Below are 20,830 nucleotides of genomic sequence, written 5' to 3'. Positions count from 1 at the left end.
GTGGGCAGTTTACATTCACAATGCTTAACAGCTATTTTGGACCCACTGAAGAGTTTAGCAGCCATGTACGATTGCCTTATCACCAATATTTAGGCCCAGGCCAAGCCAGCCAGGCATGCTTTGCGCCCCCACTTTGTTGTACCCTAGGGAATACCCCTAGTTCCCTGATTGCCAATATAAAATAAGGCTTAAAATACTTGCGGTAAAGTGATCATGTAAAAGAAATGTTAGCCTGTGAATAAATTGCTCTTTCTGTGGTTCTTAAAACCATAACTCTTTCATATAAAGTCATACATTTCAAGGCGAATCAGAAAAGCCATCTAAAACTAATGGCACTTAATCAACCTGCTCTCCCCTCCCCTGCAGCCTTCAGAATATTCTCAAGTTAGGATGACTAAGCGCCAGACCAGTTTTACTTTCCCTATGATAAAAGCTCTCCTGGGAAAAGGAAACCAAATATACAGATCGCCCTCCGCACATTTCTGCAGAAAAGGAGTTGAAACAATATTTAGACTTACATTAAATGGCGGTTCTGAATCAGATTAGGATTAAGGAAGTAATGTCATAAATTTTATTTATATAGGGTAATTTAATGACACGTTCTGCTTTTTTTCTTCCCATTGCTCTAGTGGAAAAATTTTTATAGTCTCATGGCCTTAAGTGACACCAAAAATAAAGTAACACTACCAATAAATATTCCAATTTCTATTTTTATGCACTTCAAATTATTGCTGGGCCATTTTCTATTGCTGTGTATATACAGTTTTATAATTATATCACATTACTATATTTACCCTACTGTGCTAATTAATGGGCTCAAAATCCTGGAATGATACAACCACTGTGCTCTGATTGATTTGTTATAAAGCTAACTGTATTCTTAGCTGTAGCAGCAGTTCTGTCCAAATTCTGTGGTACCGAGGGCCTATGTGGTGGAGGGGCAATAATGGAAACCAGTGTTGACCACTCCCTGTTTGTAAACCACACCCACTTTAAACCACACCCATGCTACCACAAGATAATGTTCACATTAATGATGATAGCACACCAAAAAACCATGGTTAGTGCTCACTGCAGGGATATCACTCGTCACATACCCTTGAATCCATATGCCTCCACCTCCACTGTGGATAACATAGCACCCACCACAGCACATACTTAAACCTTAGGGGCCCCTAACAACAATTTCCAAACAAACCCCTTGAACAAAACATACCAGGCAGAGTAGGACACACACAGACAGAAGAGGGCAGGCAGAGTAGAACACACAGGCAGAGTAGGAGAGGCAGAGTACAGCAGGCAAAGTATGGCACACACAGACAGCATAGGACAGGCATGGAATACACAGGCAGAGAAGGGCACACACACAGGCAGGGTAGGGCAGGCAGAGTGTGGCACACACAGGCAGGGTAGGGCAGACAGAGTATGGCGCACACAGGCAGGGTAGGGCCAAAAAAATAGGGAACACACAGGCAGAGTAGGGCACACACAGGCAGGGTACGGCTGACAGAGTAGAGAACACATAGGCAACATAGAGCAGGCAGAGAATGGCACACACAGGCAGCATAGTATAACACACACAGGTTGGTAGAGTATGGCACATACAGGGAGCATTGGGCACACTGAGTATGGCACACGCAGAAAGCATAGGGAAGGCAACATAGAGCAGGACAAAGGACCACTCTAAGATGAATAGTTCACACTGTACTACATACAGTAACACAATGTTGCTGCCTCTCCAGCAGCTTGTTTGAGATGTGACCAGTTAAACGATGTGGGCACTTACAGTCTGTGTCTAAGGTGTGAACAGTCCAGGGCTTTACAGGTGTGAACAATGCAGGAGCTTGCTGTCTATATTTGAAGTGTAAGCAATGCACTGGCCATTTAATCTCAGTAGTGCTACCTTTAAAAATTACACAAGTTAAGCAGTCACAGCAGCCAGAGGCTGCCAGTTGGACAGCACTGCTGTACAGCAATTAAGAACTGTTGCTTTGTTAAGGTGGCCAGACATTGAAAGATCAGCTCATTGGCGAGGTCAAGCAGATTATGCCCACTTTGAGGTAGAAGATATCAGGTTGACCCGACTTTTTATGCCCTGAAAACAGATGATCAGATCACTATGATGGGGAGACCGGCCATCAGGCAAAGTAGGACATACACAGTATTACATCAATGGGCTGATGTGGACCTTTTTCTACCAAGATTAATAAACCTGGCCGATCAACATCTGCCTGATTTTTGCCCACATATCGGTTGGGTGGGTCTGTTGCAGTGTCCAATGGACAGGTCAATAAGCTACCAACTCATTTGGTCAGACGTTTTATCGGCCTGTGTATGGCCACCTATAGAGTAATGTCACACAGGACTTTTGGAGCCATGTACCATTGCCTTATCACAAATATTTACTCAGATTTTAGCCTTCTTAAAATACAGGTTGTAAAGTGATTATGTGAAGTCATTTCAAACCATATACATGTTATCTCAAGAGTACAGTGCTCCCTCTTAGAGAAACCACTGAATATTATACGTTTATAAATGTTAACAACGGCACTTTCATATTAAGTGACAAATTTCAAATCTAATCAGAAAAGCCATTCTACACTCTTCTCCCCTGCAACCTTCAGCATATTCTCATGTTAGTATTAGTAAGCACCTGACCTGTTTTACTTTCCTTATGGTAAAAGCTCTCCTGGGAAAAAGAAACCAAATATACAGATTGCACTGCACGCATTTCTGTGTAAATGTAAATAGAAAACAATATTTAGATTTACAGTTTCCACATCAGACTTTTAGGACTAAGGGTTAATAAAATAAGATTAATGATTGGTTTACATTAAATGGTGGTTTAAGAATCAGACTTTTAGGATTAAGGAAACAGTGGCGGAACTACCGGAGGAGCAGGGGGTTCGAGCGGGCCAGGGCCCGCACCCCCTCAGGGCCCCCGGCAGTCCGTTCGCCGCTGAAAATGCGGCCAAATGCGGTGGTACGGAGGGGGGCGGGGCCCGGCTGCGTTTCATGCACCAGGGCCCGCCCCCCTCAACGAACGCTACTGTAAGGAAATAATAAGATAATATTACAATGCTTTCCATGCTTTAGTGGAAAATGTTATGGTCTCTTGGCCTTAAATAATATTTCAATCCCACACTTGTCTTTTTTTCAATATTTTACTTTATGCAACTCAAACGATTATGGTGTCATTTACTTTTAATTCATTTATACACTTTTCATAGAAATACACATTTATAACTGCCGTGGGCAGTTTTGTTTGCTAAGCTTTCTTGTGCAGAAAACATAGCGATATAAAGCTTCAGGAGAGGAAACCAGGATGAGGCTGAACTTTCACTTTCACCCATGGATACTCCCATAAAAAATCCCAAAGAAATGAATGGAGAGTGGTGGAATTTCACTCTAAAGGACTATGGCAAACTCTAACTTCACTCTTTGATAAATATAACCCCATATGTGACACAAAGCTATTGCATACTTCCAATGGGGAATTTTAGTTTAGATACCTAAACAGACACAGGGAAGACATACAAACTCTTAGCAGAGTTAGTGCTCTAACTGGAATGGAACCCAGGACCCCAGTTCTGCAAGGCTGAATATATGAAAATTCTGAATATCAGCACAAAGTAAGATCTGCAACATTAGATTTAGAAATCCTAATAATGAATGAAATATCCTTAAATTCTGTTCAGGGATTAAACATCCTAAAAATATGATACTGTCAGCTCTAATTAAATATATCCTCCTGCTTGGGGTTAAAAGTAGGGATCCAGGATTCGGTTCTCGATTTGGCCAAGATTCGGCCTTTTTCAGCAGGATTCAGATTCGGGCGAATCCTTGTGCCTGGCCGAACTGAATCCTAATTTGCATATGCAAATTGTGGCGAGGGCGGGATTTCACGTGACTTTTTGGTACCAAACAATGAAGGAACCCAATTTTTTTCAACGTTTTCCTTCCCCGCCCATATGCAAATTAGGATTCGGTTTGTGATTCAGCCGAATCTTCCAAGGTGGATTCGGGGATTCGGCAGAATCCAAAATAGTGGATCCCTAGTTAAAAGGAAAATAACAATGGTATGTAATGCTGATAAGAAAGATATTTTGATTCCAGTCCATTTCTGAGGTTAGGGCAGAAAATGTGAAGTCATTGATCTATACAAAGCCTATTTTACAGAAACCAAACTGTCACTGACAATAAACATACCTATTTGAAGTTGCTGTTATCATCATAATTGTATATCAGGTATTCCCTGTTTTCTGTCTTATGGTCCCTTTAAGATGTTTGGGTTATAAGAGAATAATATATGGGTGCCTATTGAAACACTAGTACAGGTATGGGACCTGTTATCCAAAATGTTTAGGACATAGGGTTTTCCAGATAAGGATTTTTTCTTTAGTTTGTAGCTCCATACCTTAAAGTGATACTGACACTAAAAATTTTATTTTCAAAATATTAATCTACATTAAGGGGCACATTCACCAAGCATGGGTGAATGAATAGAGGGAAAAAAAACTCGAATTTCGAGGAGTTTTTTGTGCTCCTCGACTATCGAATTGGCGTAAATTCGTAGAATGATTCGAATAGATCAAGCGAAAAAACGCTGCGACTATTCGCCCATTCGATAGTCGAAGTACTGTCTCTTTTAAAAATCATTCGACTGCCTACTTCGCCAGATTAAACCTACCGAATTGCTTTAAAAGCCTATGGGAAAGTCCCAAAGGCTTTTTTTCTACATTTTTGATCGAATAAAAAGCTATTCGATCGATCATTCGATTGAATGAAAATCCGTCGATCCATTATTCGATCGAGCGACAATTCGCCCGAATTCCCTATTCGATTCTATTCCCCAGTCGAATTTCGAGGGATTTAACCCTCGAAATTAGACCCTTGATACATCTGCCCATAAAAGTTACCTATAGGTCACATTGTTTTTCACTGATTTGTTTTGTAATTGTTACTTGAAGTTCCTAAACCTGACTGTTTTGCCAACCTTACTGTCCCTTCATCCTTTCTGATGTCAATATCTCTTTAAGTCTACAAATAACATTATTTAAAACTAATAGAATTGTTTTGCCTCCAATAATGATTAAATATAACTTGGTTAGGATCAAATTTAAGTTACTGATTTATTATTACAGAGCCTATCAGAGGCCTTCCTGTAATTCTGACGTATCTGGATCATTGGTTTTTGGATAACAGATCCTATACCTGTAATTCTTTATTCGTTATTGGAGAAGTGGAATAGCAATAAGCTTAAATTAAATCTTGTATAACCTTGAGCACCAGTGGTTAAACAATGTGGGCCCTTATTTATCCCATTCTTTTTCACTTTCCCTTGGCTTTGAATCGAGCAATAGGTACAGTGGGGGTCATTTATCAACACTGGGCAAATTTGCCCATGGGCAGTAACCCATGGCAACCAATCGGATTGCTGCATTCATTTTTCTACTTGCAGCTGGCTTTAAAAAGTTAATCGCTGATTGGTTGCTCTAGTAAACTGCCCATGGGCAAATGTGCCCAGTGTTGATAAATGAGCCCCTATATGTGAATCTTTAGTAGTGCCCATAATCCCCACATCTCAATCTAAATTGGCCTCGAACATCACATCCAATGTTAATTATTCTAAAAAATAAAGAAATATACTCATTAAAAAAAATATTACCTGCAAGATACCCATATCTTTAATTAGACAAGTATAGAATGCTATTTATAAAATATCCCCATGGCAATCTACAGCATAGAGTTAATTAAAAATTCACCAGGTTTCAGATTAGCAAATATCGCAATATTTTCCAGCTACTCCCGTCAGCATACGACGTTTCCATATGACGTGGGGGCAGCCACTCAAGGGAGAAAGAGCTCTGGTTACATATCAGATAGTACCGTAGATAAACTCTGTAGATTATAATGGTGTGCTATAGATCTGTTATCCACTATTTAACCTGTGCCATTTAGTCATATTTCAGTTGCCTCCACTGCTACACAGCAGCTTGTAAAAATATATAACTGTTCCTTTAACATTACCCAATGAACATTTTTGACTGGCAAAAATCTAAATTATGATTAGCTTTTTATTATGATTTATGATTTAAATACATATTCTCACAGAAGACCTAACACACACACTGCGGAATTATTTTACAGTTTACCTTAGGACCCAATGCCAAAAGCATGCCACATTTACCCTATATTCTAGGTGGTTTTATTAACCTACGATAATTATGGCAGTTTTATTGTGCTTTAGTGAAACATGAATTTACTCAATGACTTGCCAGTGGCTAAAATAAACTGTATGTCACAAAAGATTTGTTTCACCAGTGAACAAAATGCACCAATGCACAGCTCTTTAGTCAGACAAGTGTCAGATTTGCATCCTGTTACATCGCCATTAAAAGTGTAATCTCCGAAGGAATAGACTTTTCTCATCTGTGCTCGGCCTCACTGCCCCGTGGTTTGAATTTGTGCATGAACGATTACAGCAGGGTCGGAGTAGGCCAGTGGGCCCCAAACCTCGTGGGCCCCACCGGGCCAGATCTGCTTTCTTCAGCCGGCAGCTCCTGCACTTTGGCGCTGATCCGTGACCTCTCCCTGCCTGATTGCACAAAAAATAAATGCGCAGGATAAAGTTATGCTCTGGGAGGGGGGGACAGAGGGGGTTTGGGCTTGAGCATGGGCGTGGCGTGGGGCCCTGATGTGGCGGCCTCGGTGCGTTCAGCGCCCCCCAGTACTACGCTGGGCAAGAGTAAGACATACCATCAGCAGTTGAGGGATCAGAACTAAGATATTCCATAGCTTGTTCCATCAAAAACAAAAATATTTTATTTCCATTCAGCACAGCAGTGCTGTAGGGGGCACCTAAGGGTGGCATGGGGCCCTGATGTGGCGGCCCCAGTGGGTCCAGTACCCCGTATCCGACACTGGGCAAGAGTAAGACATAAACAGCAAGAAAAAAAATCATGGGCCCATGATTCGTACCTCGGGGGTACAAAACGCGTAGGAGATGTATGAATACTTTTAACTTTGACTAATAATATCCAGTTTTTAACATATTTGTTTCGCCCTGTGGATTCCTCTGAGTGCCCTGTTTTTCTTGCTGTTTATTTCGGTTTGCCGCTCCCTGAAGCTGAGGGTCTGGGGCTGGTGCCCCTGGACCACACGATCAACTCAGTGAGCTATTTACATGGACATTCTGGAGCACCTTCTTTTTTCATCTGTTGTCAAGAGTAAGACATACCATCAGAACAAAGATATTCCATAGTTTGTTCAGTCAAAAATAAAAAATATTTTATTTCCATCAAGCACAGCAGTTCCAGGCAGTGAAATTAGAAATGAATGATTACCTGTTGATTTTATGTGTCTGGTTGTATTTATCATTGGCCTGGATTTTAATGTTAGCATGAATGTTTATAATCCTCCTGGTGTATAGCCCAGCTGCAAATACAACAGCCTATCCTAATCAGAGTCATATACTGTATATGTATATGTGCCACTACATTCCATCTTGCTGCACAGCTATTACTTCCTTGGATCATTTATATAAAAAAGAGATTAAGGAGCCAGTTTGTCCTAAAGCCACCCCCTTTACTCACTTTGAATTCCTTTCAAAATACTGCAGTCATTGTTTGGTTTTCATAGAAAGGTGCTGTTTTGGTGAAGGCATGGAGTTTATTACACTGGGATTTTATGAATGCACCCAACTACTATAATGTAATACAACTGGCTACTTGTAAGCTGGTGAAGAATAGAAAGAAGTGGCTATTCAGCTTATGAATGATCTACTAGTAAAACCAGTGCAAAACCGCACAACCCACCCTCCATCAGACAAGCTTAAAAACTATATGCAGTCCAAAAGCAGAGTAAAAATAGTAATTTCAGGGATTTGAATATTGAAAAGCTTCCAAATGCACAAACTAGTTGCCTTAAGCTGCCCTATATATGCCGGGAGCTCTGTGAATGCACTGGGCAAAGAGCAATTATGGCACCAGAATTAAAGGAGCAGTACCACAAACTTCTGTGTAAACAAGAAAGCATTGTGAGCAAGGCAGTTAAAAAAACAATATAAGTGGGAGTGTAGGTTTCCTTAAAGTGAAAATATACCCTGCTGTTTGACATGAGCTCCCTCAATCATATTAGAAAAGGTACATACACACTATTTGAGGTGCCAAAAATGAATAATGATATATTTTTTTACACAGGCATGCATGAATCCACAGACTGAATGGTAGCCATTATAGTCTGTCTTTTTCCAATTTTACAACCAACCTTAAGGTGGCCATAGACGCAAAGATCCTATTGTACGAATCAAGGATTCGTACGATTTTCGTTTGCAGCAAAAGCAGTACTGTTGCTACTGGAATCTATGAAGAACACAATAGCAGAAGTAAGCGACTGTTGAAAATATGCAGAGAATGCCTATTTAGAGAATACTGAAGCTCAAGCTCAGAATGTGGCTTTGAGGTGTCTTCCAGTATTAACATAAATTAAGACATTTTTGCCAACAGGAACACAGTTGTTGGCCAAACAAACATGACAGATCAGCCCTACATTCACTTCCAAAATACTTGAAGCTTACAAGATACTTGTGATTTTAGCCAATTTTTCACAGATGTTATTTACATTGCTTTTGATGGAGATGTGGCCTAGAGCTAACAGATTAGAAAAACACATTTATCATGAATCCACATTGACCATTTTGGCAACAAACTGATCAGAATTCCCATAGCATCATTTTATCAAGAAGCACCTTTATGTTCTGGCATAACACTGAAGTCATTATATTTAATATCTGCAGGGCGTTGCTGGGGAGATAGTTGCTGGGGATATGTCTGTAAGCTTGCATATCTGTCGGTTTCCTGTACTGTTCTGCCTAACTAGAAGGATGGAGCCATGGGACCCGCGGGTCGCGAAGTTTCGGGCCGACCTTGCTGCCCCATCTGCGGGACGCGGATCGAGTTTGGTCGAATTCGATTGGAATTTTTGCTACTGTAAAATTTGCGAGATATTATTTTATTTTTAAAAAAAAAAAATAAAAATAATCCCCCCAGTCGAATTTCGATTATATTTGAATTTAATAGAGTTTAGAAAAACTCACATGAATTCCCAATTTGACCTTTAATAAATGTGCCTCTTAATGTAGACTGTGAAATATTATTCCTATAAGGGCTAGATAACTTGTACCCATATTTTTATATCTCTTTAACAACAAAGTAAAAACAATGTTAAAGGGATACTGTCATGGGAAAAAATTTTTTTTTCATAATTATTCAGTTAATAGTGCTGCTCCAGCAGAATTCTGCACTGAAATCCATTTCTCAAAAGAGCAAACAGATATTTTTATATTCAATTTTGAAATCTGACATGGGGCTAGACATATTGTCAATTTCCCAGCTGCCCCAAGTCATGTGACTTGTGCTCTGATAAACTTCAATCACTCTTTACTGCTGTACTGCAAGTTGGAGTGATATCACCCCCCTCCCTTAATCCCCCCAGCAGCCAAACAAAAGAACAATGGGAAGGTAACCAGATAACAGCTCCCTAACACAAGATAACAGCTGCCTGGTAGATCTAAGAACAACACTCAATAGTAAAAACCCATGTCCCACTGAGACACATTCAGTTACATTGAGAAGGAAAAAAAGCAGCCTGCCAGAAAGCATTTCTCTCCTAAAGTGCAGGCACAAGTCACATGACCAGGGGCAGCTGGGGAATTGACAAAATGTCTAGCCCCATGTAGGGTTGCCACCCAGCCGGTATTTAACCGGCCCAGCCGGAAAAACGGGTCTCAAGGCCGGTGCCGGTATTAAAAAAATTCTAAGGTGAGGAACCGCCACTTAATTTAAGCTGCACCCTCCTCCCTCCCTTCTTGAAATCCCCCAGTTTTGCAGCGCCTGTCACGGCGCTTAAGTGACATGGAAGGTGCGATTCTGCACTGCGGGCTGTGGTTAGGGTTGTCCCTGCCGGCTCCGCCCCTTTTTGCGTCACGGTCTGCCCCTTTAGTACCCGCTCCCACCACTGGCCGGTAATTTTAAAAAGGTGGCAATCCTAGCCCCATGTCAGATTTCAAAATTGAATATAAAAAAATCTGTTTGCTCTTTTGAGAAATGGATTTCAGTGCAGAATTCTGCTGGAGCAGCACTATTAACTGATTCATTTTGAAAAAAATTTTTTTCCCATGACAGTATCCCTTTAAAATAGGACTTGGCAGAGCATCAGCTTTTTGGAGGGACCAGCAACAGCCTAAGATTCCACACGTCAGACTTTCCTATTTTGGGCACAAATCCATTTGTGAGAAAGGGCCACATTAATTTTCACTTATAAAAATTATTGCTCGTATATTGAATGCTGTTTAAAGCAATAAAATATTATGCTGACTTGTGGCATAATGCTGGTAAAAATGGTTGTTCCACACACTTAAGCACTTAATAAACCAATAAAAAGACTCACACATACTCCCAGTTTTCCTGCCCTCACATCCAAGCGTTCATGGTGACACCCTTTATACTAGTAATTTATACACACACGCCACCATTTATAAGAAGCGCACTATACTATACTACACTTTAACTTTGTAACAATCACATTTTGTTCACTTTTATTTACACTTGTTACACACAAATTCACTTTTAACAAAACATCATTCACACAGTCATTCACACGCACTATTATATTTATATTCTTACACCAACACACAAGCACCATTACAGTCATTTGCTCTTCCATCCTCTATAGATCTTGTAACCAGTCAGTAATAGGTATATTTGCTTATATAGTAGGGATTGCAGCAACATATACAATTAAAGATGGCCATAGATGTTGAGATTTTTAAAAGATCCGATACTCATCGTGAGACCACGATTTTCTCAGAACGATCGTACAATCGTATGAATTGACCATCAACTAAAAAGACCAATTTGCCAGGAAAACAAAGGGGAGCTGCCTGCTTGGCCCTGCAAACATAGATAGATTGCACAGGGACCGACAAAGATTTTTTAACCTGGCCGATCAATTACCTGACAGATGTCGTCAAAAAATCGTAAGATGTACGATCGTTCTAATCCCACTAACCGCCCGATAATTTTGATGGATTGGTCGGACTTGCCTAAAATTGGTCGTTCGGCAAGAAGAATCATCGCGTCTATGGGATGCTTAAGCTGGCCATAGATGTTGAGATTTTTAAAAGATCCGATCCTGATCGTGAGACCACGATTTTCTCAGAACGATCGTACGATCGTACGAATTTACCATCAACTAAAAAGACCTGCCTGCTTGGCCCTGCAAACATAGATAGATTGCACTGGGGCCGACAAAGATTTTTTGACCTGGCCGATCAATTTCCCGACAGATGTCGACCGAAAAATCGTAAGATGTACGATCGTTCGAATACCACTAACCACACGATAATTGGTCGGGTTTCCCTAAAATCGGTCGTTCGGCAAGAAGAATCTTCGCGTCTATGGGGAGCTTTAAGCTGGCCATAGACGTGCAGATATTCCTTCAATTTCAGACGGACGATCGTGTGGTACAATTTCCAACCTGTCACTAACCATTCAGATCAAATTAAGTAGAAAAAGAACAGATCAGACAATGTTCTGCCCCTGACAAACGTATGAAAGTTATGTCCGACAAAAGCTGTGACTCCCCCTGATATCGTCAGACCGGCAATATATTCAGAGATATGGGTAGCCGACAGCAGACCTGGACTGGCCATCTGTGGGTTCTGGCAAATGCCAAAGGGGCTGCTGGAAGGTCCTATAGACAATCACTATTTAGTGGGCTGGTGTAGGACTATTTGGGCCTCTGAGTACTTGAAATGCCAGGGCTTATTTTGACTCCTAGTCCAGACCTGGCCAACAGAAATATTCTAACCTGTCCAATCAACTGAACGACCAATCACTGTGGCATGAAAAATGTCAAGACAATACACACACGGCTCAAAAATTGTACAAAAAACGATAGAATCCAGGGGCGTAACTATAGAGGAAGCAGACCCTGCGGTTGCAGGAGGGCCCAGGAGTGTAGGGGGCCCAGTGAGACCCTAATTAATTAGCAATTTTAATATATCTTGGTAAAATAGGCCAACTTATAAATATTTTGGGGCCCTAAATTGAATTTGCTATGGGTAACAACTAGTTACGCCACTGATAGAATCTTTGCATCTATGGCCATCTTAACCTACAGACATAATGGGTGTGACTGTGATTCAGATTGTAAGTGCCACTGGGGCAGGCACTGATATGAATGATGTATGATTCTAATATGTTCTGTGGAATGTGTAACTCTTAGCACCACTAACAGGCTTCAGGACCTATTGTTTAGCAGCAGCTGGGAGACACAAGATGATAATTCCTGAGTAATCTGCTTTCACTTATTTACAGTTTATTCTGATTGAACCTACTCCATACAAATGTTTTCTATATCATGATTTAACACTTTAATTCCTAATACTAATGTCTTCCATCTTGCACTCTTTGTTCTTTGTTTGCAAATAGTGTGATACCAAAACCAGATGCCCTACTGACCTGATCACCATATCTAATTCTCACTAATTTGTGCTGCTTCTCTGTGAGAAAGAGATAAGAAAAATGGTATAAAGAACTCGAATAAAGCCTAATTAATTCACTGAAATGTAAAAAGATAATTCTCCAAACATTTCTCAGGATACATAGCTAACTAAAGGCACATAGCATAGCTAAAAGATTCATTCAAAAGATGCAGTTGCTGTGGAACAGCTTGAACTATAATGGACTTAATCCAATAAGCAAATGCCTTAACCACAGGGCGTTCATGGAATTTAGGGGTCCGTTTACTAAAGTGCGTTAAAAATATTCGCACAATATATAGACAGAATTTTCGCCAAATATGTTATCGCCAGTTTACTAACCTGCGGTAAATATGAATTTTCTTGCGCAAGAATAATTGTTCGCCAGTTATCGCATTTGCTGAAAATAACGCTACGTACACATTAACGCATGGTTTACTAAACAGCGAAATGTGCTAAAGACAAAATTAACGCCAGAATATTCGCAAACTTTTACCGCCACATATGAAGTGGCGTAAAAGTATTTTTTCTGCCAGAAAATTCTCAAGGGGCAGGAAATATCCCATAATAATGTTTTTTTTTTACCCATCATTCTTTGCTGACAGGAGACAGATCTGTAGCTATTGCTGACAGGATGTTTGGCTTCTGTTTCTATCTGGTGCAACAGCAGCAGTTTCAGCTCAGAGTCGTATTATTGGCAGTGGCATCACAGTCCAAGGATTCGTCAGCCTCTACACTTTTTGGTTTCATTGGGATTGGCTACATTAAACTGTACATTTCTATGAAGCAAAGAGATTGACTGGTATCATTTCCTATGATTCTATTGGCAGAAGGGTTTATATGATGCAGACATGTTTGATTGGTGTTACTCTGGTGATGTTGTTGGATGGTATAATCATCAGTCAATAAAGTTTATAAGTTTTGAAGATGCATTTCTGGCCATAAATGTCACAGTAAAAATTGCCATAATAACCGCCATAAAACAAGACTATTTTATAGCATAAATATTTGCAAAAACGTAATTTTTCGCCAGAAAATTCGCAACTCGCTAAAATTACCGCTAACGTAAGCTGGTTCCTTATCGTAGTTACCGCAAGTGATCGCAATGACTTCTGAGCGCATCGCTGTTTAGTAAACTTAGTCGCTGTGAATATTCTGGCGTAAAAATATTCTCAGCGATAACATGCGGAAACTTAAAGTCAGATTTACCGCACTTTAGTAAACGGACCCCTTAGTCTCTAGCCCTATGAAGTCTTGTTGCACAGAAGATGATGGAGAGAATTATTTTATCCAAACAAACATACAGGAGTTTTTCCATATAAAATCTTTAAAGCTCTAGAATATAGAATAGTGTTGCTACATGTAATAAATAGTAGCCCAGAGGCCTAAAATGTTAACAAATTGCATGCCAGGTCAAAGCATAAGGTAAGCTGAATATACAGTCTGCAATGCATGCCCGAAGGCCTGCTCAGATGTGTGCTGAATCACAAGTAACGTTCTAGCAGAAACTTGTATTGGGGAAATATGTGCATACACCTGTCCTCTCTCTATATCCCTGTACCAAACCTAACTTGTATATGAACTGATGAGAGAATGCATTAGGGTGGTAGCACAAGGTCGAATTTGTGGAGATTAGTCGCCCAGCGACAAATCTTCTCTTCTTCAGGTGACTAATCTCCCTGAAATGCCTCCCTGCTGTGTAGAATTTGAATCGCTGGCTGGATGGCAATCAGATCGATTTGTTTTCCGAAGTCATCTGAAGTTGCTTGACAAGGAAACTTAGGAGATTTCAGAAAGCTGAAGAGATCCAAGTGCCATCCTGCCCACGATTTACATTATAGTCGACGGGAAGGCTTTTCGGAGAGATTAGTTGCCCGAAGAAGAGGAGATTTGTCGCTGGGTGACTATTTTCCCTGAATGGGAGCTTGTGCCACCACCCTTAATGATGACTTTGTCAGGAAGAAATTCTATTGTTACATACACTGCGCAGTGACACTATCATTTTCAACCATTTTCCATTGGTTTATGAGTGGCTAAATTCTTTTGAAATTCTTCTTCCAGAAACTTCCATAAAGGAAAACATTTTTTGCATTAAACATATTACACTTCAGACTTTTATTATATTCATTTCATATGTTTCACCCATAGTCCCCCAGAATTGTCACTAGTATTGTTGCAGTCTGCTCACTGGCACCATGTGATGCCGCACTCAATCCTGTAACTAACATGAGCAACTGAGCACTGCATTAGGCCCTCCATAAAAATCTCCATAAATGCTGATGCAAAACTGGTATTTACTGAGTAAAGCATTTATATAAAATTAGCCATGGAACTGATATTTCCTGAGATAGATAGACAGACAGAAAAGAGATACTCTAATTGAAGAACAGATGAGGTAGACGTCTATCACATTTCCCCTGCCTATGCAGTATGTCTCAGCCTTCCTCTGCGTGTGAGATTAATACAGTACAGGGCTGCCTGGCTTCCTCAATTGCAATCTAGACCACCTTCCAACCAATTTTGCCCAAAGCTATGCCATGTGTTGTGCGTTTTATCTGCATATGGGAATCAAGTCATTACTCTCTTACATGTGTTTTTAGTTCTGTTCTCTGTTTATGAATATGGCTTCCAAATATTTCTTGTATGGAAACATTCATCCCACACATTTATATGTAGGCAACACTTCTAGCCCAGTGATCCCCAACCATTAGCTTGCGAGCAACAAGTTGCTCCCCAACCCCTTGGATGTTGATTTTGCTCTCTGTGGCCTCAACGCAGGTGCTTATTTTTTAATTCCAAGCTTGGCTAAATAAAACCAGGTGTAATGTCAGACAATTATACCTGGCACAAAAGCACCCCCAGAGCTCACTGAAGTTGGACTTGTGGTGCAGCAGCACTCCCATAAACTGACACTGAAAGCTGCAAATCAATGACATTCTCACATCATTTTTGGTTTTGGGGAAATGTTAACTTACCAGCATGGTAGATAGACAATAACATTGAATAATGGCTCAAAGCTGCATAATCACTGCCTCTAGAACTGTAAATCTATGGTTAAAATTTACGGCACAATTTACAGTTATTTTATATTTGCAGTGTTTGCGATACAACATGTTAAAGGGTTGTTTGAGAGATGAAATAAAATCAGAGGATATTGCTTTGCATCTACATGACCTCAGATACCCAGATACCGTGGGCCATTCTCCGTCACTCATGCTATTTATTGATCCATAAAAAGTGTAGAGAGAAATCGTTATCGTAGTACTTGTTATTCATTTGGAAATGTTACCCCTAGGGCATTGTGTGAGTGAAATACCTCTCAATAAAAGAGACATGAAATTGTATTTATCTGATTTTATGCCATAAAACCTTTTGTCAACCCTTGTTCATACAAAGATCCTGAGGGTGCAAGACTCTGCTGTATAGGAATGGAATATATCTTAATCAAATAGCCCTACCATCCATCTATTTGCTTTTCGGTTTTGCTCCCTTCTTTTCTATGCATACAAATCTCCTTTTAACATTTTGGATCTGGATCCTCCTATAGGACATGTGGATTATGAGAAGACCAGGAGAAAGTTTACACGGTGTAAAGTTTTTGGTTAGATTAAATTTTATGACATGCCCCTAGAAGGCTGTCGGGTCAAGCAACAGGCAAGGTCAGTTAGGTGAAGACTTGTCTATAGAAGCAGCAAAACAGCAAAAAGACCCAAAGTCACAAAAACAACCAAAATTGAAGTCCTGAAGTGGCGAAAAGACCCAAAGTCACAAAAACAGTCTAAATTGAAGTCCTGAAGCGGCAAAAAGACCCAAAGTCACGAAAGGAGGCGAAGGTGAAGTCTTGAAGCCACGAGTTCAATTCCTCTGCACACCAATGTTTGGTTTTTTTTTAATCCCCTGGCCACCAATGTATTATTTTAATACTCTATAGGCCCCTGCAACCAATGTTTTTTTTTTTTAAATATTCCTTTGTGGCCCCAATTTATTTTTTACTTGTAAGGGGGGGCCCTAGCACAAATGCTTTTTTCTTTAAAAAAAACCTTTTATGGGGGGTTCTGGTGCCAATGTTTTTTTTTAACTTATAGGGGGCCCTGGTCACCAATAGCTTTTTGTAACTTGTGTGTGAGGGGGAGTTACCTTTTTTTAGCGCTGATGTCTGTGTGGTCTTTCAACTGTGATGTGGAGTGAGTGGGATCTGGGGTGGGGCTTGGGGGCCGGGGTCAGTGGGGCCCCGTGATTTCTAACGGCGGCCCTGTATATATATATATATATATATAATACAGATACCCACTCTTGGCAATGCATATACTGTATGCATATATATATAATAAGGATGCCCATTATTATCACATGGAAATGAAGACCAGAGCTTTTTTACAAATGCACCAACAGATTTAAGACAATTTAGTTAAAGGAAAACTATACCCCCCAAACAATGTAGGTCTCTATAAAAAGATATTGCATAAAACAGCTCATATGTAAAATCCTGCTTCATGTAAATAAACCATTTTCATAATAATATACTTTTCTAGTAGTATGTGCCATTGGGTAATCATAAATAGAAAATTGCCATTTTAAAAAATAAGGGCCGCCCCCTGGGATCGTAGGATTCACTGTACTCTCAAACATACAACTCAACAAACCATACATGTTAGGTCACATGAGCCAATTAACAGACAGAGTTGTGTCTTTTGCTCCCACACTTCTTCCTGTTACAGTTAGAGTTGTAGTATTTCTGGTCAGGTGATCTCTGAGGCAGCACACAGACCATCACGAAATGGTGGCTCAAGGCAAGAGATGTAAAAGGGCAATATTTACTTAAATATATTTTCCAGTTTGGTAAGATTCTTTAATATGCCACTTTATATGATATGAACTATCTGTTGCTTCAGTGTTCATTTTGGGGGTATAGTTTTCCTTTAAATGGAGGGGTATTTGCTATCATTTTGCTACCTCCCCCAAGCTGGAAATTGTGAAGGTAGCAAAACATTGCCAATTACCCCATAGTTATACATATATTATGTATGTTTCCGCTAGAATCCCAGGTTGTACTTGAGCTATATCTTCCCTCATATTCAGTTAGCTGCCAGGTTTACTAGGTCTAAAACTGCTGGAGGTTCAGATGCTTATTATTTAAATGGTACTGGAATATGGCAAGTTATATGGTATTGCTAAAACTTATAAACAAGGTTTATTAAACCTTAAACATAAAAGAACACACTCATTTGCTCTTTGCCATTACTACCAAATTAGTTTCTGTATAATGTACATCAGCTGCAAGTCAATTGTGGTGGCGTTATCATAGTTATACAATTTATTTCTGGTGAACAATCCTAAACAGTTTTTCAGACATATAGAAAACAATATACATTTTGAAGAAGCAAATACACCTTATATCAGATTAAGAACCATTGCCTTTATAAATACAACCTGCCACTACAAGTGCGTGCTTCAGAAGCTCAGAAAGCCAGCATTCGGATCAGCTCTTTCTGACATTACTAGGAAGTTTGTCATGTCTGTGTCATCGTGATTCCTATTATACTGGGATGAAAAACATTTCAATGAAATTTGACCATTTAGAGAATGAGAATGCTTATGAGTGAGAGGAAGATGGAAAGGGAAACATCTGCTTCAAGGCTGCTTTCATCTGTCCAGCTTAGATGCTTCATAGAGACATGAAAAGACGCTACACCATTTCTAATGCATTGGTAATTGTGACATTGGAAAAATACCTTGATGAGAAGGCTATTAGGAAATAGAATTAGCTTGCTATGTTCAAATGAGGGAACAAATATATTTATATTTGTCTCAAGTAAAAATACAGGTTATGTTGACATCAAGTCACTCTCCGGTATTTGCACACAAGGCTAGAAATACTGGCATTTAGCCTGCTTGTGTGAGTTGGGTGGAAGTAAAAATTAATTGCATGACCCCAGAAATAATAAATCCATATATGGTACTAAGAAAGAATTTAATACTTTTCACTAAAGCTGTCCATGCACCTGATCTACTTGTTTGGTGGAGATCTTTACCTCCTTTAACCATCCATGGATGGGGCAGATAATGCTGATCTGATTGTTTGACCATATATACATATTATGGGCCCATGATATACTGAGGGACACACCTCAGGGGTCTGGAGTCCTTTGGGAACCCAGCACAATTTTATATTTTAACGCCCTCCACACTGCACACTGAGCAGGGGAAGTGGGGTTCTAATGGTAAGATTTAAGGAGATTTTGGAGTCATTATCCCTTATAACAAGCATTTCTGTAGGATACTGTTGAGGCAAAAGAATACCTGCATCAAACCACACAGATGAAAAACTCAATAGCAAAGCTACCATAGCAATAATTAATTAACCCTAGCTATTCTTATGTAATAGGTTTGTTAATGTGAGTGCAAATAAAAGTGGAGATTAGATGCCAGTATGTGCCGCACGGGTTTAGGAAATATGAGGTAATAAGAAACCTTTACTCTGTACTGTGTGTGGAGTTTTTCTGTGGTGTCTGACAGCCAAGCTCCGGCAAACCTGTGTCCATGAACCATAATAAGGAATGCACTATATTTACTGAGAGAATTCTAGTGACTATTTGTTCTCATTTGTTATCTCATGACAGATATATATCTGGCCATTCAAGCATATGCTTTCATGCGATACTGGCTACAAATGATGTAACGTGACAAGCATTTCCTCACATGCAAAAAAAGTCCATCATGTCAAAGGCCCATGATGAGTTGTTGTTCATTCATTCTGCATGGTTGAAAACAATAATGGTACATATTCTGCATATAATAATGCTAGAGCAGACCTCCCCTTTTTTGCTCTTTATAGGGCCATTTACTTATTTTTTCTATGGCACCCCTGACTGGTTCTGCAAGAACTGGGTTTATTCTATGTTTACTGGCGTCAGACCTTCCATGCTTATGACTCCAAAGAGACATGCCTAGCACATCATACATTCCAGACATATGTCTTCTACATGGATACATTATACACCCCATTGCTGCTATCTTATTTGTGCCTAGATAACCAGAAAAATTTGATTTTTCTCTTGCTTGATCATACTTTTTTATACTATTTTTGCCAGGCATATTTTCAAAATCCATTGATTTTCAGCATCTATTGATGCCCCAGGACTGGCTAAGGGTAGATAACGTCATACTGGGGTTTCTGTCTAGACAGTCTAATATTGCAAAAGGATCCAGTGTAATCACAAAAAAATGAGTGCAGGTATGGAATCTGTTATCCAGAATGGTTGGGACATGAGGTTTTCCGGATAACAGATCTTTCCATAAATCGGATCTTCATATCTACTAGAAAGTAATGTAAACATTAAATAACCCCAATAGGCTGGTTTCACTTTCAATAAGTATTCATAATATCTTAGTTAGGATCAAATACAAGGTGCTGTTTTATTATTACAGAGAAAAAGGAAATCATTTTTAAAATTGTGGCTATTTGAATAAAATGGAGTCTACGGGAGACAGGCTTTCCGTAATTCGGAGCTTTCTGAATCCCATACCTGTATGCCAATTTATGGAAGAGTATTTATTATAAGTATTATACCAGATAATAATTCTGTGATGGTCATAAGGAGGAGTCCATCAACCAGTAAATGACATGAATGCAACTACCAACACCAAACATCTATCTAGGGGTATTCAGTCTAATACATAAGTAGGAGCAGCATTTGTTTCATTAATATGAAACAAATAGCTGGTCTTTCTACATCATATACAGACATCTGATATTAATACATCTAGCCATGTGGTTAACGTGCCTTACTTTTGTCAAACGACTGTGCTCTGTGCAAGGGTTTAATAATAGTATACGCACAGACTGAATGCTGCTTAGAGGTACACATCAAAGGCATCCAGATATCACCTCAAGGTAAACTGATCTTGTGTTAAATATTCTTTGATCTGAAATAGCAAACAGAATTCGGTGTGCGTCTGAACTCCATCCCTGGTCACTATTTTCATTAAGGGCAGAGACACATGGGCACATTCGGGGAGATTAGTTGACAAATCTCCTCTTCTTCTGGCCGACTAATCACCCCAAACTGCCTTCCAGACTCACTGGCACTCAGACCGCTTCGTTTTCCGAAGTCGCCTGAAGTTTCCTCGTGAAGGAAGTTCGGGGCAGTTCACCGGGCGACTAATCTCCCCCAATCTGTTTGTGTGTCTCTGCCCTAAAAGAGGATCTCGGAGACAGCTATGTTTTATTTCACTCAGATTAAACATGGGTTTCATTGCATCAATGTGTACATTGACAAGATTTTG

This window comes from Xenopus laevis, chromosome 5S (assembly GCF_017654675.1).
Source record: "Xenopus laevis strain J_2021 chromosome 5S, Xenopus_laevis_v10.1, whole genome shotgun sequence".
Lineage (NCBI taxonomy): Eukaryota > Metazoa > Chordata > Amphibia > Anura > Pipidae > Xenopus > Xenopus laevis.
This window is presented reverse-complemented; position numbering follows the sequence as displayed.